Source organism: Apodemus sylvaticus, chromosome 9 (assembly GCF_947179515.1).
Source record: "Apodemus sylvaticus chromosome 9, mApoSyl1.1, whole genome shotgun sequence".
NCBI lineage: Eukaryota > Metazoa > Chordata > Mammalia > Rodentia > Muridae > Apodemus > Apodemus sylvaticus.
This window is the reverse complement of record NC_067480.1, coordinates 105,365,516-105,382,063: the sequence shown is the minus strand read 5'-3', so window position 1 is coordinate 105,382,063 and position 16,548 is coordinate 105,365,516. Positions and strand designations below refer to the sequence as shown.

The window sequence follows — 16,548 nt, the reverse complement described above, 5'->3', positions numbered from 1 at the left end:
CTATACACTGGGGCCCTAGAGGATTCCTGGAGAACTGCTGCTCTTCAGTCTATGTTAGAAGGCCCCGAAAGTTGTCTCCAATTCTTGTGAAGGAATTCTTCAGCTTCATCCAGAACTTGCAAGCTAGAGTGAGGCAAGCACTAAGATGGTAACAGGTCTGTATGTTGCAAATAGAAGTTTCTATTGTTGATTGCTGAAAACTATACTCCCTCCCCCCCTCTCTCTCTCTCTCTGTGTGTGTGTGTGTGTGTGTGTGTGTGTGTAAGGACAGAGGGAGTGAAATTGAGAAAGAACAAGGACGAGGAGAGGGAGGAAATGATGTCATTATATTTTGATTTAAAACAAAAAAATAAAGTCCCCTTCTGCCTTTTCCTCTTATTTGCTGCCATCGGAGGGTGTGGTCCAGATTTAGGGAGAGTCTTTCTGCTTTTCCTGCTTCAAGTAATCTGATTATGAAAACCCCTCAGACGAGTGTCCAGAAATTTGGTTTATAGTTGATTCCAAATGAAATCAATTTGGACCAAGTTTAACCATTCCAGATGGCTTCCACGGCAGCTGAGGGAGCCCAGGGCCACACCCTATGTAGAGCTTCTGACATAGGATAGGAGTTGTCTCATAATCACATATAATATAAAGAGTGAGGCTACCCTTACCAAGCCTTTACAGGCTGTAGTCCTGGGCTATGAGTTCCCCTTCAGCCTGGAGACGTCCCATCCAAGAGATGGGCTATGCCTAATGAAGATCTAAACATTGGTTGAGTTGGCAAAATGTTTGTTGTACAAGCACAAGGATCTGAGGTTGGTCATTTGCCCATGTAGACATCCAGATGTGATGACACGTATTTTTCATTCCAATGCTGGACAAAGGGAGGATGGCACTTTTCCTGGGTGTGTTGGTCAATTATCCTAGCACAACTATCCTATCACATCCAATTATCTTAGCACAGCTGGTAAGTCTGGGTTCCGGTGGGTGATTGTTCTTGAGTAATCACATCTGAAGTAGGCTTTCGTCTTTGTATGCACCTGTACTCACAAACATAAATACACATACACATACACATACAAGAGAGAGAGAAAGAGAGACAGTCAGACAGACAGACAGAGACAGAGAGACAGAGAGAGACAGAGAGACAGAGACATGAAAATAGAGGCTACTGGAAAAAGAAAGAATTCTAAAGATCAAATGAACATATAAAACTGTGCAGAAAATACTTTGTATACTCTATGGTGGAAATCTCTCGATAAGGAGTTAGCTACATTAATTTATGCTTCATATATTTGGTGTGACCATGACAACCACTGTCAAGCAAAATCTATGAAGACAGTATTATGCGGGTGTGGTGGCAGTCCCTGCAGACACCAACTCAAGCTCACTCCTGTCTCCTTTCTCCCAACTCTGACTAGTTCACACAGAGTTCGCCAGTTCCCACATCTGACCAATCAGAATCTTTGTTTGGTGCCTGAGGGAGAAGGTATCTCTCGGCCCTGTGTCTGGTATCCTTCTATGAAGCCAGGAAGCGATCTGTCCTCTGACCCAGCTCCCACAAAGAGGGGCCTTGTAGGGAAGGCAGAAAAGAGACTCGTGACCCTGGTTTCTCCCTACAGTAAAGACCTTTCCATTGCCAAAGATTGGATGTGATAGCCAACACAGGAAATTTGGCGGGAATTAGAATCATTGAGACGACAAGCCTCTGTGTGTGTCTGTCAGGGAGTTTCTAGATTGGGGTGGGAAAGGGCTTAACTGTGGGAAGCACCATGCTGTGATGTCTTCAGCTGAATAATCACGCGAAAGCAAACTGGCCAACCTTCATCCGCTTCTTGACCAGCTGGCCCAAACCCCTAAAGCCATGTCTTCCTCGTTCATTATGGATTCTGCCCTCAAACTATGAGCTGCAGTAAATCCTTCCCTAAGTTGTTTCTGTTGGGTATTTACCACAGCAATGAGCAAAGTAAGTTATACACTGGCTCTTTAATTATTTTGCTAGAGTGGTTTCTATTGCTGCGGTGAACACTATGACCAGAAGCGGCTTGGAGAGGAAGGGGTTTACTGGTCTAGATGTGACCCAGGGTCTGTTGTCTCCAGGGTGCTGGGGTCTCCACTGCACCTGAGGCTATATCCTCCCCAATGGGTCTCTTGGCCCCTCCTTAGTCACTCTAGCCCTGCCACATAGTGCAACGCCTCAGGTTCTCCTCAAGAGCCCTCCAATTCTGGGGTCTCCACTGCAGCTGAGGTTCCATCATTACAGTGGCCTCTTACCGTGCCAAACCCTAGCAGCTTTCCATGATCCCCCTGTGCCTTCAAAACTAGCAGCACCAGGGAGACTCCTGTACACCACCAGGTTCTGCTGCCAGCACTTTATACAGCCTTGGACCACAACCTCCGTGTATTGACCCTGAGGGCATACTTGTCAGAAGATTTCATTCATCAATGCCAGTCTCTTGTTAATCACAGCTGAGTTTTCAGTCCTAGCTAACCAGCATCCTTTGTCCCAGTAAGGCAAATTATTTCATTTTCACAGTTTCTTAACTCAGACGCATCACACAAATGGTCCCTACGGAATCTTTGCTTCCCTCTGAAACCTCACAGGCCAGCCTTCCATTCTCCACATTTCCCTCAACACTCTTCTCTTCCAAGCTCCCACAGGATGGCCCCCGAGGCTCCCGGCACTCAAAGCTTCTTCCAGCCCAATGTTGCAAATACTTCCACAATTATCCCCCCCACCCCTGCAAACAGCATGCTTAGGTCTGTCACAGCAATAGCCAGCCCACTTTCTGGTACCAATTTTTGTTTTGGTTTGCTGTCTATTGCTGTGATAAAACAGCATGACCAAAAGCAACTTTGGGAGCAAAGGGTTATTTGGCTGACAGATCCCAATCCCTGTCCACCATTGAGGGAAGCCGAGGCAGGAGCAGAGAGAGGAACTGAACCATGGTGGGAAGAATGCTGGCTTTTTATATGCAACCTAGGACCACCTGCCCAGCAGTGGCATTGCCCACCTCAGTCATCAATAAAGAAAATGCCCCCACCCAGATATACCCTCAGGCCAATCTGATGGAGGCAATTCCTCAACCAGCGTTCCCTCCTCCCCTGTGACCCTAGCTTATCTCAAGTTGGCAAGAAGGAACCAGCACACTGTTCTCCTATGCAGTCAGAATGGGGGAGTTGATGACAACGTCCGTTAGTTCTATATCTGCTTCAGTGTCCTAATTCCTAAAACCGAGAGGTTAAAAAAGAAGGCAAGAGGGAAAGGATTCGAGGCAGAGCAGCCCAGATCAACTCCTGTAAGCTGGCGGCGTTTAGAACCAGGTCTCGGAGGACCCGCCTGTGCTCAGCAGACAGGTGCCTACAGGCTGGATCCATTTTTACCTCCAAATACTTGACCTGCTTTGGGGGAGGGTTTGGACACCTGTCAAAGAGCCTATCTAGCGGTGGCAGTGCAGTGCAGGGAGTGCAGGAGTGGGGGCAACAGCTCCGGAAGGCCTTCCCACCACCTGCGCTATCCTGATAGGCACCTAGGGCAGGAGTCTAGGTTGCCCAGTGTAGACCAGGGCAGCTCCTAACTCTCTGCAAGTGCTGAGGCCTGCTGAGAAGGACACCCAGGGGAAAGCCTGACCTGGAGGCTGCTGAGAAAACCGCCCCAGCAGCCCTCATTGATTTACTCCCGGGGAGCAGTTTTGCTGGGTAGGATTTGGTTACATATCATTCTGACCATAAAACCACACATTAGTAAATGTATCTAATCAATTAGTTCTAATTAATTATGAACAGAATGTGTCCAGCCGTGGGATGTGGTTTACCCCCCCCCCATTGGCTATAATTAGCCAGAGTTTAGTGATCGAATAAAGATACATTGTATATGTGTGCATGTCTGTAGGAGTTGTGGGTCAAGGCGCTAGAGAAGGAGCAGGCGGTTAGAATCAGCGTTAAATGGTACTCCATGATGCCCTACCACTTCCTCCTGGAAGAAGCCCTCCCTGCCCGCAGTCCACCCTTCCCCACACCCTCCAGCACCATCTGGCTTTCTCTCAGTATCCCAGGCAAAGGAAACAGACACCATTCCACCTCTTTGAGGGACCCCGGGGTGGGGGTGGGGGAACCGGCAAGGTGCAACAGGACTTGCTGTCCTGGGTGGCACAGTAAAGGGGAAAGAGAGGTGGTAGAGGAGAGATAACAGAGCAGGGGGCTGTGCCACACTGCACAGAGCCTGGGGCCTGACTGCTGGGTAGAGCCCTTTTGTAGCAGAAAATGCCCCTTGGCTGACGGAAGTCTGGGGTGCTGAGTCGTTCTTTGTTAATGGGATTTGTGTCTTTCTCTTTTTAAAGAAAATTGTTGTTGTTGTTGTTGTTGTTATGATGTGTTTATTATGTATGCATGTAGGAACATCTGTGCCATGGTACACACGTGCACGCCAGAGCTGTGAATTCAGGGGTAGAGCCTCATGCACACACGGCAAATACGTTTTGTTTTCACTCATTCATTAATTAGCCATCAATTTACTTTACATGCCAATATCAGCCCCCATCTCCTCCAAGGTCCCCTTCACACAGCTCCTCTCCCTCCCCTTCTCCTCCGAGAAGTGGGGAGGCCCCCTGTGGGCATCACCCGACCCTGGCGCACAACTAGGCACATCCTCTCCCACTAAGGCTGGACAAAGTGGCCCAGTGAGGGGAATGGGGATCCACAGGCAGCCCCTGCTCCAGTTGCTGGGGGACCTGCATGAAGACCAGGCTACGGCAAGCTGCTCATACGTTCGTTCATCTCACCGGCCCCTCTGCGGCTGCTATGTACTAAGCTTTATGACACTGTAATGTCAGTGCGCCTGAGAGCTATTCACACAAATGTTTTATGGAGGTTCCAAGGTGCGACTGGGTCGGTTCGTCACTGTGAGTCTCTGCTGGGCATGACAGCTATGATGGGGGTGGCTTAGTGGAATACGCCTATCTCGTGAACAGGCAGCAGAAGGGAATAAGGAGGGAGCCTGGACCACGTTATACACTTCAAGGACAGACCCTAGTGATGGTTACTATCAATCCACACAAATCTAGAATAAACTTGGCACAATCTAGAACACCTGTGGGCATGTCTGTGATGGAGTTCTAGCTTGAGTTAATAAAGGTGAGAAGCCCTCCCCACCCCCACTGAGTTTTCTGTCCTTCTGTGGGCTAGAGTCCTAGGCTGAGAAAGAGAACAAACGCTGAGCACCAACGCTCATCTCTGTGTACTTGCTTACTGTGACCTGCGACCCCACACTCCCGACGCCTGCCCTATTACGGCGGACTGGACCTTTAAGTCCTGAGGACAGAACCTCTTCCTTAAGTTGCCATTGCCAGGGGTTCTCGTCACAGCAATGACAGAGCAACTAATACACTCTTTAGCAATCTAAGGACTCAGAGACTTCCTCTCCTAACTGTTCCCTGCTTCCCAATACTAGCTTTATCGATTGGACTTTTAGGGAACACTTGACATGGAAATCCCAGCATCCTCCTTGTTTTTATATGGTAGGAAAGAACAATCTTTGCTACTAGATTCTCTCAGGGACAAATTAAAACTGATCTACATCTATCAGTGAGGTTGTTTCTGAGTTGGAACAGTGTTAGGGACATTAGAAGCTAAGAGACAGGCACTTGCCAAACCACCTGTTTGTGACAGTTACTTGAGGTAAATTCATCTGCTCTGTCTCTTTGTCTCTGTATCTCTCTGTCTCTGTATCTCTTTCTCTCTCTCTGTCTCTATCTTTCTCTTCCATGTCTTCCTACCTTTATGTATTTTTATTCACATTCTATTATTCTGCTCTTTTAAGAGCCATGGCTCCGTGAAGAGGGTAGAGGAAGGCTCCTCACTGCAGAGCAGTAGATCACAGAGATCGGAAGGTCACCGGAGCTGGGATCCTTTATGAAGGCGTTTAGCCAGGCTGGACCCCAGAGCTACAGGATAGCAGTGAAGGGTCAAGGACACTATCTAGAGTCTTCAGGGTGCCTTTGCCTTGGGTTCTACTCTGAATGTGAAGGAAGTTCCTCAGGTGTATACCTGGAGAGTGTGGCTGCTCAGATCTGTGCTCCCTCTGTTGGAAACAGGACTGGGGCACCAAGAAAATGTAAGTACAATCCAAAGTATTTCAGCAATACAGAACAGTTTTATCTCTGCAGACGGGCAAGTGGCCCTGCCAAAGCACGCAGACAAGAACGGCCAGTCTCATTCCTAAGACAAAGAGGTCTTGTGCCTCACTTGCAGCAATCAGAGCCTGGCCTCTCATTTTTATGCAGTTGGTTACTTTAAAGCAACAACGTTGATAAGCGGAATGTAATTTTAAACTCGGAGTTCAACCTTGAGCACATATTTTGATTTTAAGTGATGACCCTGGAGGAACTTGAATTCTTGCCAGCTTTACAATTTCTTAAATGAATTTTTTCTTATTAACCCTTTGAAGGAAAGGACAGTCCATTTCTTTTACATGGTTTCACACCTAAATGGAGTAGGCAGCACAAATTGGTATCGAGGACTTTCCTGGCTGAGGCTTGGCTTGGTAACTGAAGGATGCTGGAGAGAGGAGGGTCTGTCTGCCAGTCAATTAGGGGTGTTGGGTGTGGGAGAGTGTGGGCGTGGACAGCCCTCCTTTATTCTCCTGATGGGTCCTGTAGTCATGGTTGCCTGACCCTGGTCACCTCTAGTTTTTAAGTCAGTTTACCACAGGTTAACCAAGAACAGCCTTCTCTTCCAGAGCTCTCTGGCACCACCCCAGCCTCACTAGTGCTTACTAGTAAAAACATTGGCTCCAACTTAAATTGAAATAGGCATTCTACAGAGTGGCCTGTGGGACTAGAGGGTGGGGGATGGACACAGCAGAGAGTGGGGTGGCCATCCCATTTCCCAGATCTCCCAGAATCTTGCCCCTTTGGCACCTTCAAGGTTGGGAGTGGAGGAGACCCGGAGCGGAGGAGGCCCAGGACTTAGTGCTTGGTGGGTTTTCTGGAACATTCCCTTTGATAAAACTCTTGGTCAGAATGTGTCCTTGTTCTAACACAGAACTCCTGGGTGGTACCTGGGCAGGGAGGCCTTCTGTGCATCCTGGGACTGGAAGAACACTGGAAAAGACTGGGGCCTTTTCATCGTAGGAGGCAGCCTCTTTGGGAAGGAAACAGTGGATATGGTGGTGTAGGCAGTGCAGAGTCATGCAGAACCCATTATATACCGGGCTTGCCAGGAAGACATCTAATTCTTTCTCACCAAATTCCATCAGTATCCAATCCAACTAACCCAGGACACCCTTGGATACTTGGCAGTCCAGGGATGGCTCGCACACTTTCCTAAGGATTGAAGATTCTCCTAAGCATCTAATGTGGCCCAGAACCCCAGGAACTCCAGCACTCGGCCAGTCGGGGTGCATCGCCCCTGAAACCAAGCGACCTCAGCTTCCCCACAGGATTCTCAGAGGCTTCGCATTTGTCCTGTACTAAAGTGAGAAAGAGGCCTCAATGGTCCTTCTCTAAAATCCTCGAGGGAATCATGGCATATGTGAAAGCTCCAGGCATTTCTTCCCTCAAGATTGGTGGGTAGGGATGAAGGGCAGAAGCTGGGCTATCTAACCCTGTTTTATTGCTGTGAGAATACATGTCGCCGCTGGCTCCCACCTAAAGCATTTGCCTCAGTTTGGAAAAACCAAGACTTTGCCCACTGCAAACAACTCTAAAATGTTAATTTTTCACTAGAAGAGTGTGTGCAGTAAAGGCAAAGTGAAGGAGACTCCTCATCCCCCCGCCCCCACCCTCCACCCCCACACAGTGGGGCATTCCCCTTCTAACCCTGGATTAGGCACAAACCACGCACAAACACCTGTTCTCCCAGAGACACCCTTTACTCAGCAGGGAAGACAAGCTATCAAGGCTGCTTTCTGACACGGAGAAAAGCAGTAGTAACCGACCTTGCAGGTGTAACATTGAAGAAGAGAAAAAGGGAAGACTGTGCTGGAATGGGCTAGGATAAGGTGGTGTATTTTGATTGGGCATGTTAATTAGGTGAACTAAAAGGGGCTTTTGATGGCTGGACATCAATACTTTGACAGCTGGACCTTTGCAGTCTGCCTCAGGGAGAGGAAGGGGCCAAATAAGGAAATAAGCCTCAGGGGTGAGCTTTAGAGACTTAGTCTAATGTGTTTTTAGCAAGGCAGAGGGAATGTAGAAGGGCAAGGCCTGCCGGAGCCATGTTCACCAGGGTGGGGCTGCTGGAGTCCCTTCAGATAGGATTGCTTTTGCAACAGTAACAGGTACTTTGGCAAGAGCCTTCTTAGAACAAAAGAGAAACAATGTGGCTTAATCAGTATAGCGTAGACACACGTGCAGCTTTGTCTCATTCCCGGGGGCCTCAGTGTCATAGTGTCCTAGCAAGCCTATGACATTCAAATAGCCTTAGCATCATGTCCTGATAGGCACAGATACCCAGTGGTAACATATATTACCATGTTAGATCAGTGGTTCTCAATCTTCCTAATGCTGGGACCCTTTAACACACTTCCTCATGTTGTGGTGACCCCCAACCAATGAAGTTATTTTCATTGCTACTTTATAACTGTAATTTTGCTACTCTTATGAATCATAACGTAAATATCTGTGTTTTCTGATGACACTCATTAGGTGACCCCCATGAAAGAGTCATTGGACTCCCAACGGTTCTTGACCCACAGGTTGAAAAGAACTAATATTAGATAGTCTACAGGTCTTAAAATTTAAATAGGGCAAAAGTCCTGCTGTGCTCTGGCCTCAGACTTTGGATATAAATTCACTGAGCCAATACCAGCATGAATCAAGCTACTTCCTGGTAAAACACCTCAGAGCCCCATGGCCTTGTCTGAGAGTGGCTATGATGGTTTGTATATGCTTGGTCCAGGGAGTAGCACTATTAGGAGGTGTGGCCTTGTTGGAGGAGGTGTGTCACTGTGGGTGTGGGCTCAAGACCCTTACCCTAGCTGCCTGGAAGTCTGTCTTCCACAAGCTGCCTTCAGATGAAGATATAGAACTCTCACCTCTGCCTGCACCATGCCTGCCTTGATGCTGTCATGCTCCCACCTGGATGATAATGGACAGAACCTTTGAACCTGTAAGCCAGCCCCAATTAAATGTTGTCCTTTATACATCTTGCCTTGGTCATGCTATCTGTTCACAGTAGTAAAACCCTAACTAATACAGTGGCATTACAAGGATATGGTGGCAAGGGTGGAAAGGGGCATCCTGAGGGTGGATGATGTAGGAAGCTAGCCAGGCAGCTGACAGGTTGTCAGGAAGGATTGCACACATCTGGGAAACTGTCCTGGGACATGCATAGCTGAGCAACAATCTGATGCTGCCCGTGGGCACAGAGGGAGCTAGAAATCTAGTCTGGAGTCCTTATGGCAAGTAATGACTCTGATGTGGAGGCTCAGTCCAGGATCCTTTAAGAAACCTTGGGTCTGAAACTGCTATAAGGAAATCTGCTACTTCCCAAACCCCTACCCATGATGTTTCTTTTAACCATATGGGAACAGTGTTTCTATGTGTTTACTTTTTTCTGTGTTATAGAGTTTGATGTGTAGCTATTTCTTACTGAACTATTCCCTCTTGGAGGGAGAATTCCTTAGCCTCAGGAAATAAACTTGCAGGCTTAGGGAGTCAACAACTCACAAGTCTCAGGAAGCTCCTGAAACTTAGAAGACGCACAGGGTCCCTTCCAAAGGTGGACACAAGATCTTGCAATTGCTGGAGAGACTCTGAGATTAGCTGGTGAGTCATCTGTGCTACTGTGTAAGTATCATCTACACTCATGTAAATAACCCAAATAAACTCAAAGTTAATAAGCTAGATTTATATGGAATTATTTTTTTTTTGGTCTATTGTGGGGCCCCTATTTGGAATGAATAGATCCTTGCCCTGAAAAAAGTCTTACAACACAGTCTAATTGAGCTCTTTTGGTTCTTGTATTTTTGTCCACTGATAATTAGCAGGAAGTGACTTTTACCTTGTCCCTTTCAAATCCCACTTCTGCTGTGGTTCTTTCCCTCTTCCTCTAACTCAGTGCCACCACGTGGCACTTGGTAGGTTGCATCTTGGTGTGTGTCCTTTGACATCAGATGTGTCTTCCAACCCTTTATCCACCAGCTCTTCCAACCAGCATCCTATCCTGCAGAGAACAGGCTCAATACATCTTGTAAAAGTCTCACACTTCTTTCTCCAATTTGCATCGGTGATTAGAACTTCTTTTGATCTCTATTCAAAAAGATATAATTAGAATACAACTGAGAGATCACTGTCAAGACCAGCAAGGCCCAAAATCCTGTCCTAGTTAGATGCTAAGAAGTTAATTTGATGGATGTTGACAGAAATAAACAGATGAAAGATTATGTTTCTTACAATGAAAGTGGTATCCAGAACACTTTCCCAATTGCACTGATTTTTTTTTTCTCTCCAAGGGCCACCATGGTGATGCAGTGGTTGGGATATAGGCTAAGGGTTTGTGCTGCTGGGGTATTATGGGGAGGGAGAAATTCCCAAGTGAGTAAAGTCATAGGTGAGTGTCTTTGACACAGTGACCATTATGTCAAGGGCCTCAGTGCATCAGCCATGGCAATGGCAATGACTTCCCCAAGTGAGGCTCGGGGGTGACAACATCTTCTCTTAGAGTGTGAGTGTGAATGTAGGCAGTATGTTTAAAAAACTATCAGGAGTAGCTTCCTCTTCTGGGATGTTTACTTCCTGAAGACTGCTCCCCTACCTACAGAGACTAGCTAGGCCTGCCTCCTGGATGCAGCTGTGTACCATAAACCCCATCTTCTTGCTCAGCTTTATGCAATAACCCTGCTTCCCTGTTCAACTCTTGATAAACACAAATGTGGTGAGCTTTTGGGAGCTGCAATTCCTACATCAGAAAGCCTAGTCCATCTAATCCCAGCCCTCATGTCGTGCGTGTGTGTGTGTGCGTGTGCGTGTGCGTGTGCGTGTGTGTGTGTGTGTGTGTGTGTGTGTGTGTGTGTGTGTGTGTGTGTGTGTTGTGTGTGTGTGTGAGATTCCCTCACTGCCCCAGTCCATCCCTTGATCCAGGCTAGATATGTCAGATCCCAGGCCACAGGTCAAGACATCTTACACAAGAACCACACACACCAGACAACAGGTATGCGGTCACTGGTGGTCATATTGTGCTCCTTTTGACCTCCGTAGGTGCTTCATCTTGCTGAGACTCTGGAAACTAGTTCATCATGCAGTCTGCCACATCCCAGAAGCCTATGAAGGAACACACCAGGCCTGTGACAGACTTTCATTTCAACTAGAATCATGGCATGAGTCTATATCAACACTTCTAAGTGTCGTTGTTGCCTCGGGGCACATCTGGCTTCTCAGCTGAATCTTGAAAGTCGTTGAGTTAGGGTATGACAAGAAGTGGGCTCTTCTTGATCAGAACGGCTCTCCAGTGATATCCTTGAAGAAGAGATGAGGGGTTTGAGTGAAGAGCACTCAATCAGTTCTTGTGATAAAATACCATAGTCGAAAAGCAACATATGAATGAAAGCAATCATTTGGGTCGATGCTTCTGGAGAACTGAGAGTCCGTTCTAGTGGGGAGACATAACAGCAAGCAGATGCCTGGGGCAGGGACAGGGAGCCTAGGGGTCACACCTCAACTGTGTTCACTCAGAAACCAGAGTGGGCAAATGGAACCGATGCAAGGTTATAAACTCTCAAAGCCCACCCCTAGCAGTGTACCTCCTCCAGTGTCCTTAAAGTTGGATGGCCTTCTCCAATCAGTGCCACCAGCTGCGGACCAGGTGGAGGAGCCTCTAGGCAGCATGCTTCTTCAAAATAGCGTGCTGCCTTTCTTTAGGAGACTGGACGCTGGTCTCCATCATCTGCAGGATTGGGGCCCCTGTGAGCTAAGGAGAAGCAAAACACAGAACAGCCTCGCAGGCTGGCCAGCGTCCTTGGCTATGTGTGTGGCTTCGCTCTTTCTTTCCTGGAACTCCTTTTCTTTCTCTTCATCTTCCATCCCAGCCTTTTAAGCCTCACTGCCCAGTAGTTTAAATACCCATCAGTATGTAAGCTAACCTGTAAGGAGACAAGGAGACGAGAAATAGGTAAAAGGCTGCTGAATTATATTTGTCTCTCCGCCATAAGGAAAAGAGTCCCAGAGGCGACTGTGACGTATTCTATATCTCTGACCAGAAAGTCTGCAGCATCCGTGACAAGATGCTCATCATTGCTTCTAGCTACAGTTTTAGGGTCTTCCAGGCTCTCCATGGGCACATGGGCATACACAGGCATACACACACACACACACACACACACACACACAAACACACACACATACAAACACACACACACACACACACAGACATACACATATGCACATCCAAATAAGAAACAAATCATTTAAAAAACAACACTTGAGACTAGCAATGGGGTACAGAGGACCGTGAATTCTGTCCTAAAACTTCTAGCGGGTGAGGGAAGCTGAAGGTTTCTCAGTCTACACTGGGCTCGTTGGGTCCCTTCCTCAACAAAGGCCAACATAATCTCAGGGCAGCAGAATCCAACAGACACGTCCCACCCTCCCATGTATCCCACCTAACAAGTGTAAAATTCCAGCTCTGCTCCAAGTCTGGAGCAGCTAGCCCAGGCTGGTCCTCTAAGCCCCTTAGCTCTGCTACCTCTGGCCATGTTGGGTTTTCTTATACTACGAGCCTGCATAACTTTGTATCTACATGGGTCTGTTTCTGAAAGGAAATATGTATCACTTTCCAATGCCTGGAACTTCATGCAGTAGGACCATGGAAAATAGATTTTCTGGTCTCCTGTTTCTTGTTAGTATATTGCTTCAAGAGGGACAGCCCCAATAGAATAAATGTATGTTACAAAGAGATGTGCTTGATCATCTTACAGGATATGTACTGCATACACTGGGTAGTCCAGCAATGGGTATGGGCACATTCAAGAATCAGAGACACTGTGGCGGCTCAGTCCACGACGCTGGATAGCTCAGCAGTCCTAACAGGGTTGAAGGCCTGAAGGCTGCTGGATAGCCATTGGTTTTTGGTTCATCTCAGAAACTGAAATATGTGAGTTCTAATGTTAATAAAAAGCCAGCAACAGGACAGACACATTTGCCAGAAAAGGGCAGAGCAGACAGATGCAGTAAGACAGCTTTTCTCTGTAGCATTTTCTATTTGGGCAGCCAAGGGTAAAGTCTTCCCCATTCTGTTAAACCTTCCCCAGAGACTTGCCCAGAGATGCGGCTCTCAGTTGGGTCCTGATGTAATCAAGGTGACAGTCATAGTTACTCATCACAGTTAGCCATGTGACCAGAGGCCGAGGCCCCTTATTGATTGGTGAATAAAGTTGGCCTTTGCCTGAGCACTGGCAGAGTTTACAGGCCCTGCGACTTGCTATTTTTTTCTTTTAACTTTTTATCCATTCGGTGTGGATTTCACATCATGCCTCCCAGTCCCACTTATTTCCTGCCCCATTGTATCTGCCCTCTGCCCTTGCAACCTCCCCCATAGAAGAAAATATAAAACAAGCAAAAATTAAACAAAACAAAAGATAGAAAACATCTCAGCATGGAAGCTGCAGAATGTCACAGTGTGTCCTACAGTATGTCCATGTCCCTCTGTCCACACATCTTTCCTTGCAAATGTTCTTTGTAATGAGTTCTGTTTTCAAGCTCTGGTTCAGGGTCTCTGGCTTCTGTGACACCCTCCATATTGGATTCTCACGACTCCTCCCTGTTAACCTGTTGTTGCCCGGTGTCGTGGAGCTCCTGCTGCTTTGGTCAGCAGGACCCACCCTTTCATGCATCTTAATAGTTCCCAGGTGATGTAGATTTGGGGGTGGTCCAACTCAAAGCCCTGGATCTGGGCTTGGGTGGTAGCTGGGCTGATGAGCCTGCTGGCTGTCCCACATCCACACCAACAGAGCTCTGCTCTGGTCCACCCACTCATGCCGCCGCCATTGGCAGTAGGCGGGGTCAGCTTTCCTGCTTTCATACCCTGGGTATGAAAGACTGGCTCGCTCACACCCATGCCTCCAGAGTCAGCTCTATTGTGCTTCCCAGTTGAGGCACAGAGCCCACTCTCCACTGGTACTGTAGCCAGTGAGGGGCGGGGCCAGCGAGGGGTGGGGCCAGAAAGGGGCGGGGCTAACGATACTGCTCTCACACCGCAGTCTGTGGTGGCTCACCCAGGCCAGCTCCATCAGGGCCAGCTCTCTTGTGCTGCCCAGGTGAGGTGCAGGGCCTGAAATCCTGAGTGCTGTAGCTAGTGAGAGGCAGGGCCAGCTCATCCAGTCTCATGACCCCAGCTCCAGGTCTCCTGAAGCTGTGGGTGGTGAGAGGGAAGGGTGGGGAGAGCATCCCCTCTGCACCTGCGCTACCTTGTGGCAGCGGAGTGGCTGGGCTGGGTCAGCTCTTCATGTTCCCACCCTTGGGCAGCTCATCCATGCCCCTGCCACAAGGGTCAGCTCTATAGTGTTGGGCGAGGGGCAGGGCCCCCTCTCCCAAGTGTTGTCACCAGTCAGAGGTGTGGCCGGCTCTCCGGAGTGCCACAGTCAGTGAGGGGCCGGGCCAGTTCTGCACAGCCCTTAGACACCGTGGTCCCAGGAGGCTGCCCAGACCAAGGTACATCTCCGTACTCTCCAGTGGTAATACGAGCCATGGACATCGACGCCGACCCCTGCCCCTGCATGGCCATAGACCCAGATGTGGCCCTCAGTCCCACCGGCTGGGACTTCACCATGGCCTCTGGTGGAAGGGCTGGCAACTCACAAGGGGCTATTCCTCTCCAAACTTGCGTGTCCAGTTCCATCTCTCTTCAAAATGCTCAGACTGATCCTGGTCTCCGCATCCCTGTCTCTCCCATCTGTCCACCACTTACTTGCACGTTGTTGTGGTTTCCGCTGCAGGTGGGCCACGAGGCTGGTGGACCTCTGCCCATGCCAAGTGGTGCCCTTGGGGTGTCTACAGTCTGCCTGGCTTGCTCATTTCATTTACAAAAGCAACCTTCCTCTCTCTGACCCCGTGGGCTTTGGTCTTAGGTCCAACCCAGGGCTCTGTCCTTTCTCACAGCCCCACCTTTCTTGCTCTGGGTCTACAGCCATGACTAATGCCTCAGCCTATCACCTTAGTGCTGGGATGTATCTACTGTGGATGCCTCCTTCACACATGCAGCAGAGACTCTGCTAGGCAGCCAGGTCTGGGTGCTGCAGATGGAGTGAAGGAGACCCAGGAACTTACATAGGAAAGACAAGACTGCTAAAAGGCTACGCAGACGAGTAATTATTTGGAAATCTCCTTTTATCTCTCCACTTGAATCCCTTCCTAGCCATCTGGACATTCCCTCTGTGGGCCCCTCCCGGGCCTGCCTGCTCCTAACAGAACACAATGGTTTAGCTTTACTCCACGGCCACCAGCAAGGTAGCCTGGATGCCCTGGGTGCCCCGCCCAGAGAATAGGTAAATGAAACTGAGGGCACTTATTGAGTCGGCACGCAGAGATGAAGGGTTGGAGCTGGTGAGGGGGAAGAGTGGCTGAAGAGACAGACTCTAGAATTTGGAGTCATATGTCGTGAGTGGGTGGCGAGAGGCAGCAAATGACAAATGACAGTCCATACATACCGCAGGAGAGTCAAGCCAGCAGCTGGGTTCGGAGAGGCAGAGTGCCTTGGAAGGGCGCTCCTGGGCACCTCTCCTAGGTTTCAACACCATATGAATGAAATGGGGACATGGCCACTTATTATTTTTTTCTTGTGGTTGTTTTTTTCTTAATATAGACTGATTCTAAGTAAATAGATAAATGTGGAGATAAATAATATAAAACTGTATATATGAATATGCTCATATTTATTCTGCAGTTTGTTTGTTTGTTACTTATTCACTTTACATCCTGCTCACTACCTCCAAGTACGGGATGCTTCAGGAATTCGCATGGCATCCTTGCACAGGGCCCACGCTAACCTTCTCTGTATCGCTCCTGTTTTAGTGTCTGTGCTGCTGAAGCGAGCACACGACCACCCGCAAGCATAGCTGAGGAGAAGGTTTTTATTGTACATGTGAGGGAGAGTTCAGCCAGAGGCATCTGGAAGAGTCCAGACTGACCGTGGCCGGCAGACTGAACTAGGTCAGGAAAGGAGGGAGGGAGAACGAGAGAGGAAGAGAGAGAAGAGAGAGGGAACAGAGAGGGGGCCGCAGAGGAAGAAGGAACAAGAAAGCACGCTGGTGAAATGGCGGGGTTTACAGGAATCAGAAGCTGGGGGAAATGGAGGGGAAGCCCCAGGGTTAGGAGAGGTTTGGGGCGGGGGTGTGGCGGGAAGACCACGGAGGAGGCCTAGGCACTGAGTGAGCCTGGTGGTCGGTGTGTGCTCTTGTATGCTGATAGGTATCTCAGTTAGACATTTGCCCCAGGTTTCTCTGGGACCAGACATAGACGACCCAAGAGATGACCTAACCATTCCCAGCTGTTGCCAGCTGATCATAGCTCAGTCGCTTAGCCTCCTAAATCTCTTCAGTGAGCTAAGCATGCAGAAAGACAGTGATGCAGAAGT

At 48.6% G+C, this 16,548-nt stretch overlaps 1 non-coding gene across 1 annotated transcript; it reads right to left on the bottom strand.

Moving 5' to 3' along the window:
* Positions 1-15,903: 15,903 nt before the first annotated feature.
* On the bottom strand, positions 15,904-16,010 carry LOC127693097 (U6 spliceosomal RNA). The gene has a single exon (XR_007979579.1). It is a non-coding gene; the product is annotated as a U6 spliceosomal RNA (small nuclear RNA).
* Positions 16,011-16,548: the final 538 nt, after the last annotated feature.